The sequence below is a fragment of the Gopherus flavomarginatus genome, chromosome 8, assembly GCF_025201925.1.
Source record: "Gopherus flavomarginatus isolate rGopFla2 chromosome 8, rGopFla2.mat.asm, whole genome shotgun sequence".
NCBI classification, from domain to species: domain Eukaryota; kingdom Metazoa; phylum Chordata; order Testudines; family Testudinidae; genus Gopherus; species Gopherus flavomarginatus.
In genome coordinates, this window is record NC_066624.1 from 53,514,491 (window position 1) to 53,538,332 (window position 23,842).

The window sequence follows — 23,842 nt, forward strand, 5'->3', positions numbered from 1 at the left end:
TGGTGATGGAGAACTGACAAAGTTACAGTAAGAGTCGGGTGATGGGCAGCTGTGAGGAGAAAGGAAATGCAGCTCACCGCTACACTTGCTTCACTTGACTCATACAAGGAATCCCACTGGAGTCAGCAGGCCTTGTCCCATGCCTCCACCAGAGCACATACACAAGTCTGGGCAGGATCAGAGCCGCAGCCTACTCCAAACTGTCAGTTGTGTTCGCTGGGTCGCACCTCTGACTAGCAGCATTTAGAAGAAAGGACCCCCGTTGGACAGTCTGGACCCAAGCAGGTGGGGTGGGATGCACATCCCAGATCCCCAAGGAGTCGTCCAGCACTAGCAAGGAAGAGTCGGCTTTCAGAGCGGAAGAAAAGCAATACACCAAGCCCTTCACCCTCGCACATCCCAGAGGAGCAAAGAAGGGCACAGCCCCTTGCCCACAGCCTGCATCCCCACAAGCTGTGAGGGACCAAGTCCCAGCAGCAGCACTAGCCGCTCCTCTTTACAGCATGCCTCAAAATCCCTAAGGCCCCCAGGCTGGTGAGAAAGGGGTCTGCGATCCCACATGGACTGTAGCCCCCTCCACACCCTAAGGAGCTGTCACATTGTTCACTGCCGCGGTTTAGAACAGTTCCCCGGAGCAAGGGGGATTTGCTAGTGAAGCAAGAGGCCGACTGTGGTCCATCCCTACCCTGGTGACAGTGCTGCCTCCAATGCTGCAGAGGGGAGATAAAAATAGGGACGTGGGCTGCAATGCAGCAGCACGGAGCAAACACCACGCATTTCTGCAGCAGACCCCGAGGAGCTTGCAGCAGCTACAGTGCAAGCAGATGGCCTTTCTGATCACTTGGCCAAGCGTGTGCAGTCCCAGTTGCAAGGCTGGTGCAGTGCTGGGGCCAGTGGGCCAGGATTGGACACAGACCATTTAAACACAAAAGGGAGGGAGATTGGAAAAATTAGTCACCACAGACCTGCTGTCTCCTGCCAGCTCACTCAGTTTTGTCCTCCCCGGAGGCAGCTCAACCTTGGGGGAGTTTATTTAAAATACTGGATGTAAAAAGGGTGGGTGTTTTAGCAAGATTCTGCTTTGACCAAGGTGGGGGGCTGCAAGGCAGCAGCAGAGACAGAGCACTGAGCCGAGGACCTGACCCATTCAGGACTATGGGGCCCGGGGGCGGGGGGGCAGTGTACTCAGCCATACTCCTTCCTGAAGCCCTAAAGCAGAGCAGTGTGCGGACCCCTCCCCAACACCTGCTGCCTGAGAGGAGGCGAGAACTGGTCACCTCCTCATGCCTTCAGGCAGGCGAACATCACTAGATGCAGCAGCAGGACCCCAGCCTGGTGCCCAAGGGAGCATGATCTCCATATCCCGTTACCCTTCCCTGCTCTTGGAGAATCCCTGCACACATGCAACACAGGACAAGATTGTGGCATTTACACATATCACATAACACCACAAAAACCTGCAGCACTCGGAGACACAAAGCCAGGTTGGGGAAGAGGGCAAGGGAGAGGCACAGGCAGGGCTGCAGGGCCCCAGATCTGTCCCTCCTCTCCCACGTCTGCAGATAAAGCCAGTAGATCTGCCCGCATGTTCCTTCAAAGCCACTTGCCTACTCTCTTGGCTCCCGAGGGATCTCTAGGGCAGCTGGCCACAGCATCTGCCAGCCCAGGGCTCTCTGCCCCTCTTCCCCCGCTTACCACCCCCACTGCTCCAGTGGGGGCAGCAAACGCCCTAGGAAGAGACAGGCCAAAAAGGAGGTGAGAGAGAAGAGAGATGGGCTGAGCAGGGGCAGGGCACAAGCAGCACCTGACTGGGGATGGCTACAAGCCCCGCAGGGGGAAATCAGAGCTAGGAGACCCCTGCTCAGCTATTGTATTCAGTGGTCACTCCCTGGTGTATTTCCTGAGAGGAGCCAATACATCCAGCCATGCAGGAGTTATCCTGTACTCCCCAGTCTGCCCCTCACTCCTAGAGGCTCAGTGAGGGACCAAGGAGTGCACACGGTGGGGGATCTTAAAGCCAACAAGTGAGATACATTTTACTGAAGCTGGCCAAGGCCTCAACCCCTCCTGCCCCACACACCAATCCTGACACAGCGCAGGAAGGGTTTGCAGTGCTTAGAGCGTATCGCTTTCTTGAATGAAGTGTGCATGGGCTAAGGCCTTGTTCCGCTTCCTCCTTTACAGCTGGAGAGGGACAGAAATATGTTCTAGGCCGCTGGCAAAGGAGTTCCTTTTCACGTTTGCTAACAGCCACAGTTGGGAAAACAGGAAGCTGGTATCTAATTCAAGAGCTGAGACATTCCATTCCCAAGATCTGTCCAGCCCAGGGAACTCTGCTTTGGCGTGAGGATTCTTCACGGCCCAGCAATGGTGTTAGCACAAAGCACAATACAGGTATTTCAGCCTCACACTAGTGCTAGAATTTTTCCCTAAATAACCAATCTTCGCCGGTGTTCTTGGGACCGCAGGTTCCAACCCACTGTTGTCACTATAGGAACAAGACGCAGCAACTGAGTAAACAACCTGAACAGAAGGCCCAATAAGGTCAGTAGTTTCCTTCCCTACTGTGTATTCTGCTCATTAATCAGTGTAACTAACAGTTACTCATTTATAATAGATGACACTACACCAGAGTTCTCATTAAGCCGTAACGTACAACTGTTCTCGGGGAAAAAATAATAAAAAGCAGCCAACTTTACACCAGTGGCTGTGAAGCAGAGTGCTCTATAAAGTCGGGGGAGGGCAGGGGGCACAGTCCCCAGCATCTGAGCTCCAGAACTGATCAGAATATGGGGTGACTTCAAACCCAAGGAAAGGCGTTCTCTCTGGCCAAGAGGATTCCTAGGGCTAGGCACAGACGTGTTCTTGGCAGGTACACACACAGCGCTGAAAGGTCTAAGGAGACTGAAAGCCAAAGCAGTGCTGCTGACAGTTATTCCCACTCAGCTGGCTACAAGGGGCCTCGCAAGCAAAATGAGCAGCAATGGGCCCAAATCTCAGCTTGGGAGCCCAACCAAACCCCCAGATCCAGACACTCCTCAACTTGGGGGGTTGAAATCCAGATCAAAACCAACCAAGGTTGGGGTTTTTTTTCCCTTTTAATGGGGAGAACAAGATTTTAAATATCACAGAAGAAGATTGCAGCTGCTAACTGTCCTTCAGGCTTGCCATTTGGGACAATTTAAGCCATGAGTTCAGTGGCATCAGTACACAGCAGTTCAATATGCAGATCTAAGCCTGTACCGCAAAATTACATGAGCAGAACTCAGCCTTAAATGGCTTCTGTCCCAAAGAGTCCCTTTATTCCTTGCCGTTGTGCTATTCCCTGCAATATTGCACTGGCTTATCCCACTAGAGCAGATTGACCCCTAAGGGACAGGGTACAGTCACTTTTTTTTTCTTTTTAAAGAATGGTTCCAAGTGCTCAACCAGAGACACCCACATTTCCAGAGGGCTGGTCACCCGTCATCCTTGGCTTCACTTGGAACTGAAAACCAGGGCACTTAATCCTAGCAGCCCTGAGCCCTTTTTGAAAGTGCTGTCCCTGGGAAATGCACCATTGAGACAATTCTCATCATCTCCACCCAAGAATTGCCAGGTTAAACAGGACACAGTCATCTCAGAACTGACTGAGGACCACCCAACAGGGGGCAAAAAAAAAAAAACTAAAACAAACCTAAAAATCAGGCCAAACTTTAAGGGTAAAAATATATGCATTTGGGAAAGTGATTCAACCCTAAACAGAGGGTGATTTAAAGTGACAGTATTTTTCTAATAAATAGAAGCCAATCATGTGCACTCTCAGAAACTGTACCTCCCCTGTCTTCACACACATATATGTCTGTCTGCACACAACAGTTAGCAGTCACTTAACATGTTATGCCTCTGTCAGGGATGCTGTTGGCTCCCCTTATTAATGCAAGTGGTCTGTTTCAGTGGATGGAATTTATCATCAGCAGCTTCAAAAGAGCCATGTTTAATCATTGAATATCAGGGTTGGAAAGGATCTGAGGTCATCTAGTCCAACTCCCTGCTTAAAGCAGGACCAATCCCTAGACAGATTTTTGCTTCAATCCCTAAATGGCCCCCTCAAGGATTGAACTCCCAACCCTGGATTTAGTAGGCCAATGCTCAAACCACTGAGCTATCCCTCTCCCCTAAAACGTTAGATCAGTTTCCCCTCTAGACAGAGAGGACTCATCATTGGATTGTTTCCATGCTCTGCCTATCTCATAGAGCTGGAAGGGACCCTGAAAGGTCATCAAGTCCAGCCCCCTGCCTTCACTAGCAGGACCAAGTACTGTTTTAGCCCCAGATCCCTAAGTGGTCCCCTCAAGGACTGAACTCATAACCCTAAGTTTAGCAGGTCAATGCTCAAACTACTGAGCTATCTCTTTACAAACCAGGAACGGTAATTTTTAGCCCATACAGGGTGCACACAACTTTCCCTTGACACTGCAAAAGGCTCCTCATAAGGCACACCCAAGGCTCTGGGAGCAACCACAACCACCACCTAACTCCATGCAACGGACCTTTTCCTCCTTCTGGATCTTTACCCTGCTTGCTCTCTTTCCTGTAGCTTCATTGTACTCATAGTTCCAGTCACGTGTGTGTTTTGTTCTATTGCATCAAGGCAAGTTGTTGCTTTTCTTCATTTCTGAGTGCATTTATTATTTATTCATTAAAAGGAAAAGAAAAGGGAAAGCAACACAAGCAGATTCCTAACAAGTTACGGGCAGCAGTGACAGGCACTGCAAACAGGAAATATGGCGGTGGTGAGCTGCCTGTCCTCAAATTTGTCTGTCATCATCTACATCAGGTGACATTCTCGCCTCCCTGTTCCTGAGCTGGACATCAGTGCTATCTACAGACGGGGTACCTGAGTTATTTTAAAGTAGCGAGAAGGAAGGGGGTGTTTAATATTATTCATAGGATAAAGGAGCTGCTCAAACCTGTGCCCAACACGTCTCAGTCCTCAATACAAGCAACTGGCACTGCACTCCAAATTCCCAGCATGCTGCCACCACTGACCTTGCAGCTGATGGGTAAAAACAACACACTGGCTAGAAACACACAGCAACTGTGCCTTGCAGAGCTGTAGTGGGTACAGGCTACCAGTCTGTCTAAGCTATGGTAGCTCCTTGGATTGAGACGTTCTAGTTTCAATCATTGTCCAACAGTGACTGAATCAAGTATTTAGAATTCATTTTCCATGGGGCAGAGGCATCACACTCATGACCACAGGGAACAGGCAGTGCTTAACCCATCAGCACACTCAGACTTGAGAGAACTGTGAAGCACCAAGACATGTATCCCAAATCCCACCACCCCATTTGACAGAGCTGACATTAAGCACCTGAACCACTGCAGCTGCATGCATAATTATAGTCATAAACTACACAGGTGATGCACATTGTGCTTCCAAAAGCTATGAGTAAGGCTTGAAAACTAGGAATTAAAATAGTGCTAACTCAGACACATTGAATATCTGACAAGGTTGACAATTCAACCATAATATGCTACATTTCAAAGCCAGTGATCACATCAGTAAAAGCAGAAAGTCAATAAAAAAATAGCAAAACATTCTTTCAAATACCAGCCTCTTTCTCAGACCTCACAGCTCAGAACTGACAAATTAGCATTATTACTGTCCTTATGTGTGCACTTCCCTAGCTCTGCCTTTGATTTCAAAGGAGAACTGTCTAAATAACAAGAAACCCATTATCTCTTAACTCCTATTTAACTAAACTTTATGGCCACTAAAGCTGTATAGCACTGTTAGCAACAAGATCAGACTGGAGCAAGCCCACAGCATTTGCACCCTGCTGACCAGAAGGGAAGCTTGAAACTGAAACAAGATTATTAAAAATGTAGTCTCTAGACTGAAAGAGGGAAAGGCCACCACCCAGCCTGCAAAGTCAGACCGGAGAGCGACTATTGTTAATTATTATGTATTAATACAGGACCAGGAGCATGTACCAGGCTGGGGGGGTAGGTAGCAGAGCCCAGCAAGTGACAAGTTCAGAAAAGCTACTAGTAAATAAATCGATGTTTGAACTGTAACTTTTCAGAGTCAGCAGGGAGACCTGGAAAGGAAATGGGGGAGTAGGGGTCCTCCTTCAGCTGGTATTAGCCAGCGTTAAGGATGGTCTCAAGGCACCTAACTTCCTGCTTTGGAAGGGAACAAGCTGCGAAGCACTGGCAGTACTAGCTAATCTATCTGCCCCACTAGGGCAGACACACTTGGCAGTTGGAAAAGCCTTGCTTTGTAGAAAAAAAGGATGGGGGAAGCGCGGGACTCTGACCATCTCTGACCTGCTAATTCTGCCCATGCTGGGGGAGCCGTGCCTTGCACAGTGGATTTGCTCTCCCCCAGCCACCCTTCAACGTCAGGATCAGGCCAGGGCTGGTAGTAGGAAGCGCACTCCTACCCAAACTGCAAGGACGCTGCCCTAACAGGGATCAGGTTTCCCATCAACTCCTTCCCAACAAGCTGCTGTTTGCGCCAGTTGCTCGCCCTCTGCCAAACAAACAAGCCAGGCCCTGGGCTAAGAGCTCCCCTGGGAAGCCAGTTTGGGAGGAAGGGGAAGAGGGATGCTTCACACACGCTCCTATTCCAGCACCAAACGACCTCCTTCCCCTTGGAGACAAACACCATTAACCCCTTCCCTTCCCACCAGCGGCGCGCGGCGCGCATGAACTTCCACCCCAGCCTGCCCAGAAAGCAGCAGGGACACCGACCTGCCTGGCCACCCCCTTGCCCGCGCCAGGCTTCGCCACCTCACCCCGGGGCAGCCCGGCAGCCCATCCCCAGCGCGCCGTGCCCGGGCGGGCTCGGGCTCCCACCTACCAGCGAGTTCCGGCAGCCGCCTCGCCGCTGCCCGCTCATCTTGGAAGCGCAGGAGACACAGCGCCGGCCGGGGAGCAAGCGGCGGCGAGCAGGGAGGCAGGGCCGGGCCGAGCCGAGCAGCCCCGCCTCCCGCCCCGCCTCTCCGGCTCCGCTCCCCGCAGGTAAGTGCACACGGAGCCGCCCCGAGCGCAAGCCGGCGGCTGGAAGTTCCCGGCAAAGGTACCTTGTTCCTGCCGGATCTAAGCTGCCCCCGACTCCAGCCCCGCGCCCTGGAGCCAGGTCTCCCCATGCCCAGCAGCCTTCCCCAGGGCGGAGAGCGGCGCCTGGCCCGCGGCAAATGACAGAGCCCAGCCCTGCGCTGCTACCTGCCTTGGGCGCGGAGACAGCCGGTTCCTGCCGCTCCCAGCGTCGGGAGCTGGGGTCTCCAAGCTTCGGCAAGCTGAGTCCTGCTTCACGCTAGCGAAGCCAGTCTGACACACCCCCCCCCCCACATCCATGTGCTGTGAAAGGCCTAGAGCTGGGATTCACCCCCGCAGGTTCTTCCAGTGCCCTCACTTTAGCAGAGGCTGGTGTAGCTCTTCTGTAATCTCCTGCCTCACCTTTCCCACAGCTTTGGAGAGCAGCCCTATCCTTAACTAAGCTGACATTTAATATAGTATCTCTGGCAACTGAGTATAATGCCCATGGAAAGTAGGAGGGGTAGGTCAAGCCTCAGAGTTATTGTTTCAGGCTCTCTGCAAATTCAGAAGGTGTTGCTGCATCATTTACAGCAAGCCATTTACAACTATAACAGCCAGAGACTGACTTAAAAAAAAAAATTCTGAGATGAAGGAGAATACTGCCTCTATTCTGGGCAGGCTCACATACACCTCCACCCCAATCCTTCACACTTATGTTTGACAGTGCTCATATAGCATATGACAACAATTCAGTAATTTGGCATTTGAGCTTGTCCAAACCACTGCAGTTATTGATGGTTTTGCTGTTTGGGTTTCATAGATGGAGCAGGAGGGCCAATTCAGCATGCTGATCCACCTAGAGGCCATGCAGAGCCCCACCAGCCAGGATCTTCCTCTGTGGATTAGTTTACAGAACTAGGGCTAAAGTTTCTAGCAACCGCATGTATTGAACCCTACAGGACAGAAGGGAGTGTGAGTGGGCCACTAAGGAATATTTCTTCCCTGTTCACAAGAAAGTAAAGATTACAAAAGGTGGTCACATACAGGTGTCAGGCCAAGGCCTTATATGAGATCCATGGAGTGTTTTATTATTCATTATCACAGTGAAGGAGATAGTAAGTTGAGATTCAAATTTCTTTGCAGAAACACTTTTAATGTGTTTGCTTTTCCATTGGCAGATACAGCTGAGAAATGAGATTTTTTTTCTTCTAGTTCAGAAAAGTGTGGAAGGGTGTTTAGTACATTTACTACACTAAAGACACTTTGATGAATTTGAACGGTTATTGGTATTTATAAAGTGCACTTATATACAGTAGTAACAGTAAAAAGAAAGCAAAAAAAGGGGAAGTTAATCCTAGAAACATGATGATTTTCCCATAATATAGGTAACTCTGAATATTTTATTTATACCTGCCCAGCAAGATAAAGTTATCTGCCGCTTTAAGAATAAATATGCAAAGAAATACCTCCAGGCTGTTGCTTCCTTGTTTATTTATTTCAACAGGTCACAACCCCAAGTGGGATCACTCCATCAGTGGATTGGGTCTTGACAATCCTGAGTGTGTGGAGGATGCCCTTTTACAATCTTGGATGTCACACAGTGCACCACTTTCAAACGGACTGGCACCTCCTCCTGGTACCCTGGGGATTAGCTCAAGGCCAAAACCCTGCTCCATCTGCATACTGTTACACCATCTGTCTGCAGCTCCTCCTGCAACCTCAGGAACTGCAGCATCCAATCCGTGACTCAGCCCTCCAGCTGTGTCACTGTATGTGTTCCCCCTCAGCAGTCCTCTCACTCACTGCCTTGGTGCTACTTGCACAGAGGCTGGTAGAGGCATCCAGGCCTGCCTTCTACTCTGGGTTCCAGCCTAGGTACCCTCACCTCAGCAGTCTGGGCCTTCTCTCTCTGGCCTCATTGCACTACCCCTGGGCTGCTACTGCTTTCTTCTTGGGCCTACCAGTTCCCCAAAGCCTCCTCCCACAGAATGACTGCAGTCCCTACTCTTGCCTCACTTTCTCTCAGAGCATCTGCCTTTTCTCAGCCACCCCTTCTTTCAGCTCCTGGGATTTATAAGGCCCGCCTATTCCTGCCCAGCTGAGCCTCTTTAATCTGCTTTCTAAAGGGTTAATTGGCCCATCTGGCCTGCATTCAACCCTGCACCCCATCCCATTGCACGCATGATGCAGGCAGGATGCCATTTTAAAATGGCACCTGCCAGTCTGTCGGGGTCACAGGAAACAATACCTCTGAAAATGGAGTCATGCAAGGAAAAAGGTTGGGAACTACTGGGTGACTTGTTTTTTTTAAATGGGAGGAAGGGATTGTTGTAGGAAGGAGACTTTGAATGTAGAGACCTGGGTTCTGGTCCCAGCTTTGCTCTTATTTCACTGTGGCTATGTCCGCACTGCCAAAAGGGGTGGAGTTTTTAACGTGTTAGTTACCCTGGTGTAAAATCCATGGCATGACAAGGCACCTGCAGCATTTCCAGGGAGGTAGCTGAGTGAGATCAGCACTACATCCCTGCCCATAGTTGACCTCACCTAATTTATCTTGTGTCTCCACTAGAATTTCACAGCAGGATCGCTAACGCGCGTCAGTCATCTTGCAGCAAAACCACACCTTTCTTGGCCGTACAGACAAAGCATGGGTCACTAACTGAGAACTGCTCTGGGCCTGAGTCTTATGCAAAGTGGGGGTGAAGCACAGCCAGCTCAGAATGATAGGGCCAGATTCTCATCTTGTTTACACTGGAGCAAATCGCATGTCACAATGTGGAATTCAGTGGTATTGCGCTGGAATTCCAGTGCAAGTGGGATGAGAATCAGGTGTAAATGATCACACAAGGTGCCAGGCAGTGGACAGGTCAGCTGCGTCTTTGTTTGCCCATCTCAGCCTGAGAGTGTGAATGCGCGACAAGGTTTGGGTTACTGGGGAGGCAGGAGACAGGAGGATGCGAAACAAAGCATGATCTAAACATTAACACAAAGCAATGGAGGAGAAAAGTCCTTGTGATCATGGCACTAGCAGAGCAGGTGTCCAGCCCAGTGCCATGGGCCTGGGTATGGGTCTGGCACAAAGGTCAGGCCATGTTGACAAATGAAGAATACAAGGAAATTACAAAAATCACCACAGCCTCTGCGATGGACCCTGCAGCTTTCTAAGCAAGGCTTAGCTGAAAGGGAGCTTCCTTCTCTGGCATGTTCAGAATCACTACATCTAAGAGGAGTCTAGTATCCTGGCCCGGTCTCAAACTCAGAAAGCCAAAGCCCCACATCTCTCCTCCTCTTGTGAGGGAACCATTACAAGACACCACTCTTTGTAAAGCAGAGGGTGCTGACATGAAATAGAGCCCTGGTAGCATGTGTAGCAGCCAGGCACGCAGTATCCTGGTCTTCCAGCTAAGCTCCAGCACACGTACCGCACCTCAGTCATTGAGGAAGATAAACAAGCTGACAGGTACTCAGCACGGAGGAGGGGAGCTGGAGTAGGCTTGAGCGTGATGTGGAGGAAAATGAGTGTCAGTGGTTCTCACTCCTCTCCCTATCTGTGTGCATCTTTCAGAAATCTGCCGGCTGCTGGCAACCACACAATTACCAATCCAGCATCGGTGACAGATGTGCACAGTTGTGCCTCTGCCCCTGCTAGGGAGCCATCTGCCAACCATGTCAGCTATTCTAATGCCGAGGGGTTGTGATCCATTAGGCTGGAACTACACAGCACAGTTAAGATCAATATGATTTTTTTGCATCCTCCCGGCTTTCTTTTGATGTCCTCCCTTTGTGCTGGATTTGTGCTGCCCCACTTTCTGTTAATTTCTCTTTGGTCTTTCATTATGCATCTCCTGGACCTAGAAATGCAGTTCATGGATTTCTCTTTAGATGCCAGCTTGCTCACCTGACAGATTTTACTAAGCTCTTGTGACTCTGAATTAAAAGAGGCATTTTCAGTTCACAAGCAATTTTCCTAAGAGATTGACAAGTAGAGAGGACCCTGTCATCAAAACGCATCCTCTGTCTAAAAAGTTCTTCTAAGCTTAGTTGAATAAATGCAGCATTTGGGGCTGGAAATGCCATAGGTGATGTTTGGCAAATGTTTACAAATAGCTGTTTGTTCACTTTCTTTTTTTAATACAGAAAAGCTTGGCCAAATAAGAGGTGAATAGTGCAATACAGCACTAACCCAGCACAGCTCTTTGCACTAACATGGTAACTATTTTAAAATGAATCACATGCATTTTGAAACCCTACAGACCTGATTTGCAGAGTCGAGGGAATCCTGGATCACCTACTGAAGTACGTTGGGAATTGTGAGTGCTCAGCACCAGCACAAAATGATACTCTACACAAGACTCCTGGGAGCTGGGAGATAAATGTTATCATCTACACTGTGCAGATAGGGACCTGGGCCAGATACGGGACACATCTTGCCCAAGGTCACCTAGTGAATCAATAACGCAGCCAGGATTAGAACACAGGACTTCCTGACTCCAGAGCTTGTTCTTATTCCTCTATATACAGCATGGTCAGGATCAGCCACTTTGCTTAAACCTTGAATATCTGTGTCTGTTTCTTTCCCAGCTGCCAGTGTTTTATTATTTTCCAAGTGTTTTATTCCTAGAGATAGTGGTAGGGGGTCATGGATGCACCTAAATAGATTCCCATAAAGGAATCTCTAATTTTCCAGCACTGAGCAATTACTCCACTTTGGATGACTCAGCTTTTCCAGGTTTCCTTCCTCTTCATTTTTAAACCAAAGGCATGCATTTTTTTACCCTTCAGATGCACATGGAACAGCAGCTTCTAGTTCACAAATGGAGTGAGTACTTACACTGATCCTTGGAATTTCCAAGTCTAATCAGAATCTCAGCTGGCCCCTATGATGAGCAATCCAAAGGCCTCTCCAAGCTACCTTGACACAAGCAAGTCTGGCTTCTTTTTCACTTAGCACAAATTCTATTCATCTCTGCAAGGCATCGATCCTGAGAGTCATGCTCTTCATCAGTGCCAACTTGTGCTTTATTGTTCAGCTCTCTCAGATAGGGGTATCAGCAGCCAGGCTAAAGTATCTCTTTAGTGTTTGACTTCTCTCATCCAGTACCAGTGTATTGTCTTCCAGAACACGTTGTGTGCTCTAGTCTGTGCACATAAACCATCTCTGCAGTGTTTCTCGAAGAGTCACTTCACTCTGCACTTAGCCCAGTCACTCTTAACAGAAGGAAAATGAACAGATGTACTTCGGATAAAATTGCTTTCCAGTAGCTTCAGCCTCAAGTCATCTGTGAGTTCAACGTGGACATGCAGGGGTGGAATCCTGGCCCCAATGAGTTCAATGGCAAAACTTCCATTGACATCAATGAGATCAGGCTTTCGCTCCCAGTCACTTGACTAAGGGTTGTCTAGTTCCCCTATGGTTGGTCTGCCCAGGTCTAAGCTTGGACATTTTGAGAATTGCCCTTCTCCACCCCTCAAGTCTTTTCTCATCTCCAGATGGCCATTTGCATCATGTCCTTTCTGCACCCAATAAGGCTTCTGAAGCCAATGCAATGGTGCTCCATGCAGGGGCAACAGATTCTTCCTAAAAGTGGAGGGGCACAAGGTCCTGCCCCTCCATGGCCCCACCCCTGCCTCTCCTCTTCCCTCCAAATGCCACCCCTGGCAAAGCCAGAGGCCGGATCCTGGCTGGGGATCCCAGGCCCCTCCACTTGCCCAGAGTGGGAGGATCCAAGAGCAGCTCCTTGCCTATATCTCCACCCCACCCTACAGAGCAGGTGGAAGGTCCTTGGCTCCCCACAGCTGCCTGCATGACTGTTACCACCACCCAGCTCTGGCTTCTGGCCTGGAAGCAAGGCTGAAGAGCTGCAGCTGGGCCATGATAAGAACTGCTTGGGACAGCTATGGAGAGATGCGGACCTTCCATCTGCCTTGGACAAGTGTTCCAGGGGATGAGGTCATGGACCAGGGGCTGTGCTTGGATCCCGAATCTAGGGGGGTGGAGGGTCTGGCTGCCACTTGTACCCGGGCCAGGCTCCAATTTCCAGCATGGCCAGGGGCAAGGCCTCACGGGGAAGAGGAAGAGCAGAGGGCCGGGCGTGTGGTGAAAAGTGGACTTGACCTCCCTTTTCCGGCTCCCCCAGCTCCAAGCATGCCTAGTCAGAGAAGTGGGAAACTGTTACTGCTCCCTAGTGCCCAACAGGGACCCTTCCACAACACACCTCACCTCCAGAGATTTAGGCAGCAAGGGATATGACAGAGGCTGGTCATGAATCGAGTCCTCCCAGTACTGCAGCACGGGGGCATAGTGGAGACAAGGGCAAGGCTAGCTGCAAAATCAAAGTGATGGGAGCATCAGAAGAAATAATGGGGGAGTGGTAGACCATCCTGGAGGTTCTTTTGGTTTAAGGACTTTTTATTTAATAACATTTTTTTGAGAGAGATTTTGTTTGGATAAAGAACTAGACCATAGTGGCTATTAGCCAGGATGGGCAGGGATGCAACCCCATGCTGTAGGTGTCCCTAGCCTCTATTTGCCAGAAGCTGGGAATGGGCGACAGGGATTACCTGTTCTGTTCATTCCCTCTGACAGACCTGGCATTGGTCACTGTTGGAAGATAGGACCAGGGCCGGCCTTTGGGATGGGCTGTCTGGGCCCCCACCCAAGGCAGCCTGCCAAAGAGGGCACCGTGAGCAGGGTTTGGATTCCCATCTGGTCTGCCATGGCAGGCAGTCAGGCAGGTGAGCAGCAGCGCTGGAGAGGGAGCCCAGGGGAGAGATCCAAGCTGCAGGGGGCAGTTGAGTGACCAGCCATCAGAGCCAGATGACTCCTCCAGAGCAGGGGTGCCGCTCCTCCACTGAACTGGGGTGACGGGACAGGGGGAATGTGTGTGTGTGTGTTGCTGCCTCTCTGGGTCCGGAGTTGCTGGTGGCTGCTTGTGTCTGAACACAAGCCTTCAGGCTCCTGCCCCTGAGTGTTTTCTTAAAGAGATAGCACATGCCTACACTCAGGCACAAACACTCTCCCCTCAACACAACACACACTGTATCTCATGCACACACACTGTCACACACTTTCCTCAAAACACATAACACACATAACGCCAGGACTCCCTGCATTCAGGTCACTTCCCCACCTGGGCTGTGCTGAGGCGGCATCAGCTGCTGCTCTCCTGCCCTCTGCTTATGCAGCCCAGGGGGTGCACGTGGCAGAGGAGCAGCAGTCCAGTGGGGGAGCAAGCAGCAATGCCAGCTGCTTTGTGCATCCAGTGGGGTCAGTTTCCCCACATGGGTGCAGGAGAGGGATGCAAGGGGTAGGAGTGAAGGGGTTAGGGGCACAGGAGAGAGCTTGAGGACCCCTGAGCTTGGGGACCCAGTGCCATTGTCTCCCTTTCCTCTGCTCTCATCAGCCCTAATCCTAGCAGACCACTAATGTAGGTGGCACGCTGTGATGGTCCACACCCCTAGGGTCAGGGCAGCATGGGCTATCGGTCACAGTCCATAAAGCAGCCCTTCTGTGCAGGGCAGTGTGGCCTGGCGACCAGAGTCTATAGCACCACTCTTCGGTGCAGGGCAGTGGGGCCTAATGGCCAGAGTCCATAAAGCAGCCCTTTGGTGCAGGGCAGCATAGTCTAGTGACTAGAGTCTGTAGCATTGGGGCACCCCTTATGGGGTGTGGCTGCCCCAGTAGGGGGGCTCAGGCCCACCCGACTCCACCAGCCCCCAACGCAGGGCCCTAACAGTGGCATAGCATCTTACCACTGACTCAGCAGGGAGGTCCTACCGAAACACACTGAGCTTCCCCGGGTGGGAGGTACCACTCCATCACCCTCCCTGAGTCACTTCCTAGCAGAGTCTGAGTTGGGGTTTCCCATGAGGCACCAGGTCCTCTGTGTTTGGTAGAGCCAGTTATCTCCAGGGTTTCCTCCAGTCACCGGGGTGCAGGCAGGCCGTGGACGGCTTCAATTCCTGGTGCAGCCAGAGGCTGTGGCTGGCCCTCTACAGGTGCTTCCCCTACAGCCTCCCACCCAGAATGAGCTGGTCTCCCTCCCTTTATACTACTAGTGCACTTAGAGCATGCCCAATCTTGCCAGAGAGGCAGGATTTCTGCTGTCAATACCTGGGGCTTAACCCTGTCTGGGCTAGTAGACCCCATCACACACACGCAGCGACACTTTTCCATTATAAGAACCTGTTGCCAGTTGCTTATAATTGCCAAATGTTAACCATTTGGACTGAAATGTCTCATGTTGTGTATCTGCCTCAGGGTGCTTTTCTTTTTAAAGTCTCAGCAGCAGGGCCCCAAATCACCTTCATCTATACATTTGGCGACACAGATGCCCAGCGAGTGGACAGGGGAGTTTAAAAATCCAAAGACAGACCAAAACCAGAATATAATTTTTTTAAATAAATAAATAAATAAATACATTTTGGGTGAATTTCATGATTTCTTTGGCTCTGATTCATGATTTTTGAACCGTTGGGGTTGTCAATACTGAAACTCTCCAAAGAGTTTGTCTGCACTGGACAGTCTCCAGATCCAGAGCTTCCACGTGCAGACTGGACTGTGCATATGCCATTCCTGGGAAAGCAACTGACAACTGAGCATGCTCCAGCCGAGGAATGCAGGGGCTGAGCAATAATCTCCCTACAATTTCTCCTTCAGGCTACCAGGCCGCTGTGACACTGGGTACAAGAACTGAGAGCTCAGGGACTCTCTCTTCTGTGTTCTCAATGCTCCCCCTGCTGGCACCTAAGAGAAGGAGAAAACAGCCTGAGTGGAGTGCAGAGCAGTGAGGGAGTGGAGGGGGCGACAGGGAAGAGAGGAGTTCTGGTGGGAAAAGGGGTTGAGACAGGCTGTAGGTCAGGGGTCGGCAACCTTTCAGAAGTGCTGTGCCAAGTTTTCATTTATTCACTCTAATTTAAGGTTCCACGTGCCAGTAATACATTTTAACATTTTTAGAAGGTCTCTTTCTATAAGTCTATAATATATAACTAAACTACTGTTGTGTGTAAAGTAAATAAGGTTTTAAAAATGTTTAAGAAGCTTCATTTAAAATTAAATTAAAATGCAGAGCCCCCTTGACTGGTGGTCAGGACCTGGGCAGTGTGAGTGCCACTGAAAAGCAGCTTGCGTGCCGCCTTCGGCACCCGTGCCATAGGTTGCCTACCCCTGCTGTAGGTAAAGAGAATGACAGGGAGGCAGAGACAGGCTGTGGAGAACGCAGGAGCAGGAAAGGCGCAGAGAAAGGTTGCTGGGGTACATACTAGGGCCAGTGGCTCTCAACTTTCCAGACTACTGTACCCTTTCAGGAGTCTGTCTTGCATACCACCAAGTTTCACCTCACTTAAAGTCTACTTGCTTATAAAATCAGACATAAAAATACAAAAGCGTCAGCACGGTTCTACTGAAAAATTGCTGACTCTCTCATTTATACCATATAATTATAAAATAAATCAACTGGAATATAAATCTTGTACTTACATATCAGTGTATAGTACATAGAGCAATATAAACAAGTCGTTGTCTGTATGAAATGTTAGTTGGTACTGACTTTACTAGGGCATTTTATGTAGCCTGTTGTAAAAATATCTAGATGAGTTGAAGTCCCCTCCAGGAGACCTCTGCGTACCTCCAGGGGCACACATACCCCAGGCTGAGAACCACTGTGCTAGGGGACAGGGACAGAAGGGGGCATAGATTCATAGATTATAAAGTCAGAAGGGACTATATTGGTCATGCAGACTGACCTACTGTATAACACAGGCCATAGGACTTCCCTGAATTAATTCCTGTTTGAACTAGAGCAAAACTTTTAGAAAAACATCCAATCTTGTTTAAAAATCCCAGTGATGGAGAATCCACCATGACCGTTGGTCAGTTGTTCCAATGGTTAGTAACCCTCATTGTTAAAGAATTGTACCCTATTTTCAGTCTGAGTTTGTCTAGCTTCAGCATCCAGGCATTGGAAGAGCCCTGTATTATCACATTTCTGTTCCCCATGTAGATATTTATAGACTGTGATCAAGTCATCCCTTAATTTTCTCTTTGTTAAGCTAAATTGCTTGAGCTCTGCAGGGCTGCCGGGGGGGGGGGCAATTTGCCCCTGGGCCCAGCAGGGGCCCCCACGAGAATTCTTTGGCCCTGGCCCCATCTCCACCTTCCCCCAGCCGCCGCATCCAGAAGTGGCCCTGGATAGAGCTAAAGAGGCATGGCTGGGGCAGGGTCTGAGCTGCTCCCCACTCGGAGCTGCATGGTAAGGGGGCGGGGCTCCAGGCTGAGCAGCGGGAACTTAGGCCCCGCTGGAGCCACGCCACTGCAGCGCTGTCCAGGGCCTCCTGGACGTGGCGCACTGAGGCTCCGGGAGAGGGTGGAGGTGGGGGTAAGCAGCATGGCAGGGGGCTGGGGCTGAGGGGGGTTGGATAAGGGGCAGGGAGTCCCGGGGACAATTAGGGGACAGGGAGGGGGCAGAGGTTCTGGGGGTGGTGTTCAGGAGATGGGGAACAGGGGGTTGGATCATGGGCATTCCAGGGTTCTGTCAGGACTTGGCATGGGGGGGGCTGTGGATAGGGGTCGGGGCAGTCAGGGGACAGGGAACAAGGGGGTTTGATGGGGGGTTGGGTCCCAAGGTGGTGGTTGGGGAGGGGGTGTTGGGTGGGGTGGTGAAGGGACAAGGAGCGGGATGGGTCGCAGATTCTGAGGGGGGCAGTCGGGGGGCAGGAAGTGGATGGGGGGTGGATAGGGGGCAGGGCCAGGCTGCTTGGGCAGGCACAGCCTTCCCTACCCTAAAGCTCATTCAGCAGTTTGAGGCTTGCAGACAGCTATTTAACACAAAGAGCCAAGCTGTTATCTTTTCCATGGGGGAGGGATCACATGAGAAGAGCAATATCCCATACCACCTACCTCTTTCCCAATCCTACCAAGAGAGACCCCCCCTCTCCTGCATTCCCCGAGGCTCCAGAGGGGTTAATTCAGTAGTTCTCAAACATTTATACTGGTGACCCCTTTCACATAGCAAACCTCTGAGTGACCCCCCCCCTTATAAATTTAAAAAGACTTTATATATTTAACACTATTATAAATGCTGGAGGCAAAGCGGGGTTTGAGATAGAGGCTGACAGCTTGTGACCCCCAGTAATAACCTCATGACCTCCTGAGGGGTCCTAACCCCCAGTTTGAGAATCCCTAGGTTAATTTAATTTTAGCATGTGAATGGACACACAGGTTGCATGTGCTATTTTGAGCATTTCAGTTTTCACAACGTAGGCTCATCCCAGATTCTAGAACAAGCTCAAATGCTTAGTTCGTGGAATATGTACATAAGCTATAATAAAGACAAACCTACAGTAACCATCTCCAGTTTGTGAGGGACCCCATAGAGCCAGTCTCTAGGAAACAGATACATTCATGGAGGTTAAGTCTATTAATGGCTATTAGGCAGGATGGGTAAGGAACGGTGTCCCTAGCCTCTGTTTGTCAGAGGGTGGAGATGGATGGCAGGAGAGAGATCACTTGATCATTACCGGGCACCACGTTGGGGACCACTGTTCTAAGCTAAAGTAACCCAAAGTTATGGAGACAGATATGAGTCAAGGAAGCCAGCGGAGTAGCAGAAACCTGGAAAAAGTCTGACTGGATGGGCTCAGGCGTCTGGTCACAAGCTGAAGTGGTTCAAAAAAGTGTTGGATTTCTTTTAAGCAAAATTTTTTTATTGTTTCTTTAAACAAACACAGCAAGCAGCAAATATTTGGCCACATACTTCTGAAACCCCAAACCATGTTCAGGTTTTGGCAGACTAATTTCAGCTTTTTAATTAAAAAAACCACAACAAATTTTGAAGGAAAGTAGACATTGTCTGATTTTTTCTGCTTTTTAAAAACCCCTAGTTTTGGATCCAAAAAAAGTTTTGATGGAAAATATTTGTCCAATCCTTTTAATGAGCTTTAGTGCCTTTTAGCACTAGCTGATGCTGAGAACCAGTGATATCTTGTAAAGGTGACTTGAAAAGAAGTTCTCAAAACTGGGTTTGTGCTGAGATGCAGAAGTTTCTTAAATGTTTATTTTTCCCAGGGCAGCCCGGGGTGGGGGGCGGAAGGGGTGGAAGTGGAGCCATTTGCCTTCAGCCCCACAGGGGCCCCTATAAGAATATAGTATTCTATAGTATTGCAATTTTTTTTATGGAAGAGGCCCCTGAATCCTCTGGGTAGCCCTGGAGCTCTGCGAGTCTACCAGTGTAAGGCAGGTTTTCCAGGAGAAGGGGAGAACAGAGGCAGAATGGTCTGTAACGACTAGAGGACACTCCCTGCAAAATTGGGAATTGAACCCAGAATTCCTGAGTCTCCTCATCCCTCTACTGTCAGCTATGAACCCACTGGCAAAGCGTGTGTATGATCCTCCCCTATTGGTAGTTCCACAGAAAGCAGGGTTTCTCAGCCCATGGGTTGGGACACAAAACTGGGTCGCCAAAATGTTACAAAAGGTCACGTGACAGTTCCTGCAGCTCCTGACCCATGGCACTGGCTGGGCTCACCTTCCTGCTCCAAGCACTGCAATCTCTGGGTCCCAGCATTACTCAGGTTTGGCCCAGCCGTCATGATGACAGGAAAAGAAAGAAAGAAGAAGTGGGACCGCTAAACACTGAGGATGGAGTGGTGGTTAAGGATAATCTAGGCATGGCCCAATATCTAAACAAATACTTTGCCTCAGTCTTTAATGATGCCAATGAGGAGCTTAAGGATAATGGTAGGATGACAAATGGGAATGAGGATATGGAGGTGTCATGGTATAAATCCCCACTCTAAACCTTAGCGTCCAAAAGATGGGGTACCAGCATGAATTCCTGTAAGCTCAATTACCAGCTTAGTACTTATAGCACTGCCACCAACCAGGAATTCCAGTGCCTGGTACACTCTGGTCCCCACAAAACCTTGCCCGGGGACCCCCAAGACCCAAACACTCTGGATCTTCCCACAAGGAAAGTAAATCCTTTCCCTCACTGTTGCCTCTCCCAGGCTTCCCCTCCCTGGGTTACCCTGGAAGATCACTGTGATTCGAACTCCTTGAATCTAAAAACAGAGGAAAATTCACTTTCCCCCCTCCTTCTCTCTCCCCCTCCCAGACGCTCCCTGAGAGAGAAAGTAATCCTAACACAGAGAGAAAATAACCTCTCTCTCCCCCTTCCCTCCTTTCTCCCCACCAATTCCCTGGTGGATCCAGACCCAGGCCCCTGGGGTCTCACCCGAATAAAAAAACAAGCAGGTTCTTAAACAAGAAAAGCTTTTAATTAAAGAGGGAAAAGCAGTAAAAATTGACTTTGTAAATTTAAGATGGAATATGTTACAGGGTCTTTCAGCTATAGACACTGGGAATACCCTCCCAGCCTAAGTAGACAAGTACAAATTAAAATCCTTTCAGCCAAATACAAATTTGAACTCCTTCCAGCCAAATACACATTTGCAAATAAAGAAGACAAACATAAGCCTAACTCGCTTTATCTATCTAGTACTTACTATTCTGGATCTATAAGAACCTGTATCAGGGAGATTGACGAGAAACCTGGTTGCACATCTGGTCACTCTCAGAACCCAGAGAGAACAACCACCAAATTCTAACAGTACACACACAAACTTCCCTCCCTCAAGATTTGAAAGTATCCTGTCCCCTGATTGGTCCTCTGGTCAGGTGACAGCCAGGCTCACTGAATTTGTTAACCCTTTACAGTCAAAAGAGACATGAAGTACTCCTGTTCTATTAACCCTTAACTATCTGTTTATGACAGGAGGTAGATATCACCACATCTGAGGTAGAAGCCAAACTTGAACAGCTTAATGCGACTAAATCGGGGGGCCCAGATAATTTTCATCCCAAGAATATTAAAGGAACTGGCACATGAAATTGCAAGCCCATTAGCAAGAATTTTTAATGAATCAGTAAACTCCAGGGTTGTACTGTACGACTGGAGAATTGCTAACAGTTCCTACTTTTAAGAAAAGGAAAAAAAAAAAGTGATCAAAGTAACTATAGGCCTGTTTGACATCAGTAGTATGCAATGTCTTAGGAAAAAAATTGAAGGAGAAAGTAGTTAAAGACATTGAGGTGAATGGTAATTGGGACAAAATACAACATGGTTTTACAAAAGTTAGATCGTGCCAAACCAACCTGATCTCCTCCTTTGAGAAGGTAACAGATTTTTTAGACAGAGGAAACGCAGTGGATCTAATTTGCCTTGATTTCAGTAAGGCATCTGATACGGTTCCACATGGGGAATTATTAGCTAAATTGGAAAAGATGGAGGATCAATATGAAAATTGAAAGGTGGATAAGGAACTGGTTAAAAGGGGAGACAACAACGGGTCATACTGAAAGGTGAACTGTCAGGCTGGAAGGAGGTTACTAGTGGAGTTCCTCAGGGATCAATTTTGGGACCAATCTTTTTGGGACCAATCTTTTTAATCTTTTTGTTACTGACCTTGGCACAAAAAGTAGGAATGTGCTAATAAAGTTTGAGGATGACACAAAGCTGGGAGATATTGCTAATACTGAGAAGATCTGGGATATCGTACAGGAAGATCTAGATGACCTTTAAACTGGAGAAATAGTAATAGGATGAAATTGAATAGTGAAAAGTGCAAGGTCATGCATTTAGGGTTTAATAAGAATTTCAGTTATAAATTGGGGATGCATCAGTTGGAAGTAACAGAGGAGGAGAAGGACCTCGGAGTATTGGTTGATCATAGGATGACTGAGCCACCAACGTGATATGGCCGGGAAAAAAGCTAATGCGGTCTTGGGAATGCATCGGGCGAGGTATTTCCAGTAAAGATAAGGAGGTGTTAGTACCATTATACAAGGCACTGGTGAGACCTCATCTGGAATATTGTGTGTAGTTCTGGTCTCCCATGTTGAAGGATGAATTCAAACTGGAACAGGTACAGTGGACAGCAGAGGTTAACAGAGGGAGTTTGCCTGGGGAGAGCCCACTGAGGCTTTAATCTTGTGGGCTTCTGTGAGTTGCTGCAACTGCTGAGGAAGCTCTTAGAAGAAAGAAATAATGGAAGGTGAGCATTCAGCTGTTGTAACCTGCACAGGTTGTGCCATGTTTGTCTTTCTTCCACAGGACAGAAGCGACTTTGTCTGTACGAAGTGCAAGCTGGTCTCCATATTGGAAGAGAAGGTTTGAGGTCTGGAGCAACAAGTATTGACCCTGCGTTGCATAAGAGAAAGTGAAGATTTCCTGGACAGATGTTAGGATATGCTTCTACGGGCACAACGTTCTGAAGAATTGGAGCAAGCTGTGCAGAGGGGAGAGAGGGACGGTGAAGAAATTTGGCAGCATGTGACCTCCAGAAGAAAGAGGAGCGTCCATGTACCAGCAACTGAGATTCAGGTGAGTAACCGTTTTCATGTTCTCTCCACAGGTACTAAATGCAGAGTGGACTAGATGATACATCTGAGGGAAGAGAGCAGAAGGAGACTCCACTGATTGGAAGGCATGTGATGCACTGTTCTAGGGATGGGGGTTCCACAACCACCACTCCCAAAAGAAGGAGGAGGGTGGTGGTGGTTGGGGACTCCCTCCTCAGGGGGACTGAGTCATCTATCTGCTGCCCCGACCGAGAAAACTGAGTGGTCTGCTGCTTGCCAGGAACTAGGATTCACAATGTGACGGAGAGACTGCCAAGACTCATCAAGCCCTCAGATAGCTACCCCTTCCTGCTTCTCCACATGGGCACCAATGATACTGCCAAGAATGACCTTGAGCAGATCACTGCAGACTACGTGGATCTAGGAAGGATAAAGGAATTTGAGGCACAAGTGGTGTTCTCATCCATCTGTCCTGTGCAGGGAAAAGGCCTGGGTAGAGACCGTTGAATTGTGGAAGTCAATGAATGGCTACACGGGTGGTGTTGGAGAGAAGGTTTGGATTCTTTGACCATGGGATTGTGTTCCAAGAAGTAGGAGTGCTAGGCAGAGACAGGCTCCACATAACGAAGAAAGGGAAGAGCATCTTCGCAAGCAGGCTGACTAACCTACTGAGGAGGGCTTTAAACCAGGTTCACCAGGGAAAGACCACCAAAGCCCTAAGGTAAGTGGGGAAATGGGATACCAGGAGGAAGCACAAGCAGCAGAGTGCAAGAGAGGAGGGCTCCTGCCTCAGACTGAGAAAGCAGGACAATCAATGAGTTCTTAAGTGCCTATACACAAATGAAAGAAGCCTGGGAAAAAAGCAGGGAGAACTGCAAGTCCTGACACAGTCAAGGAACTATGATGTGATTGGAATAACAGACTTGGTGGGATAACTCACATGACTGGAGTACTGTCATGGATGGATATAAACTGTTCAGGAAGGACAGGCAGGGCAGAAAAGGGGGCAGGGGGAGTTGCATTGTATGTAAGAGAGAAGTATTACTGCTCAGACCTCTGGTATGAAACTGCAGAAAAACCTGAGAGTCTCTGGATTAAGTTTAGAAGTGTGAGCAACAAGGGTGATGTTGTGGTGGGAGTCTGCTATAGACCACCAAACCAGGGGGATGAGGCTTTCTTCCGGCAACTAGCAGAAGTTACTAGATCGCAGGCCCTGGTTCTCATGTGAGACTTTAATCACCATGATATCTGCTTGGAGAGCAATACAGCGGTGCACAAACAATCCAGGAAGTTTTTGGAAAGTGTAGGGGACAATTTCCTGGTACAAGTGCTGGAAGAACCAACTAGGGGCAGAATTCTTCTAGACCTGCTGCTCACAAACCAGGAAGAATTAGTAGGGGAAGCAAAAGTGTATGGGAACCTGGAGGCAGTAACCATGAGATGGTAGAGTTCAGG

At 49.1% G+C, this 23,842-nt stretch overlaps 1 protein-coding gene across 4 annotated transcripts in view; it reads right to left on the reverse strand.

Moving 5' to 3' along the window:
* MID2 (midline 2) overlaps positions 1–6,925 on the reverse strand; it is a 440,591-nt gene extending 433,666 nt beyond the window's left edge. For all 4 annotated transcript variants that reach the window (XM_050965460.1, XM_050965458.1, XM_050965459.1 and 1 more), the window contains exon 1: positions 6,851–6,925. The gene's annotated coding sequence lies outside the window, so the exon portion shown is untranslated. The remainder of the gene's footprint in view (positions 1–6,850) is intronic.
* Positions 6,926–23,842: the final 16,917 nt, after the last annotated feature.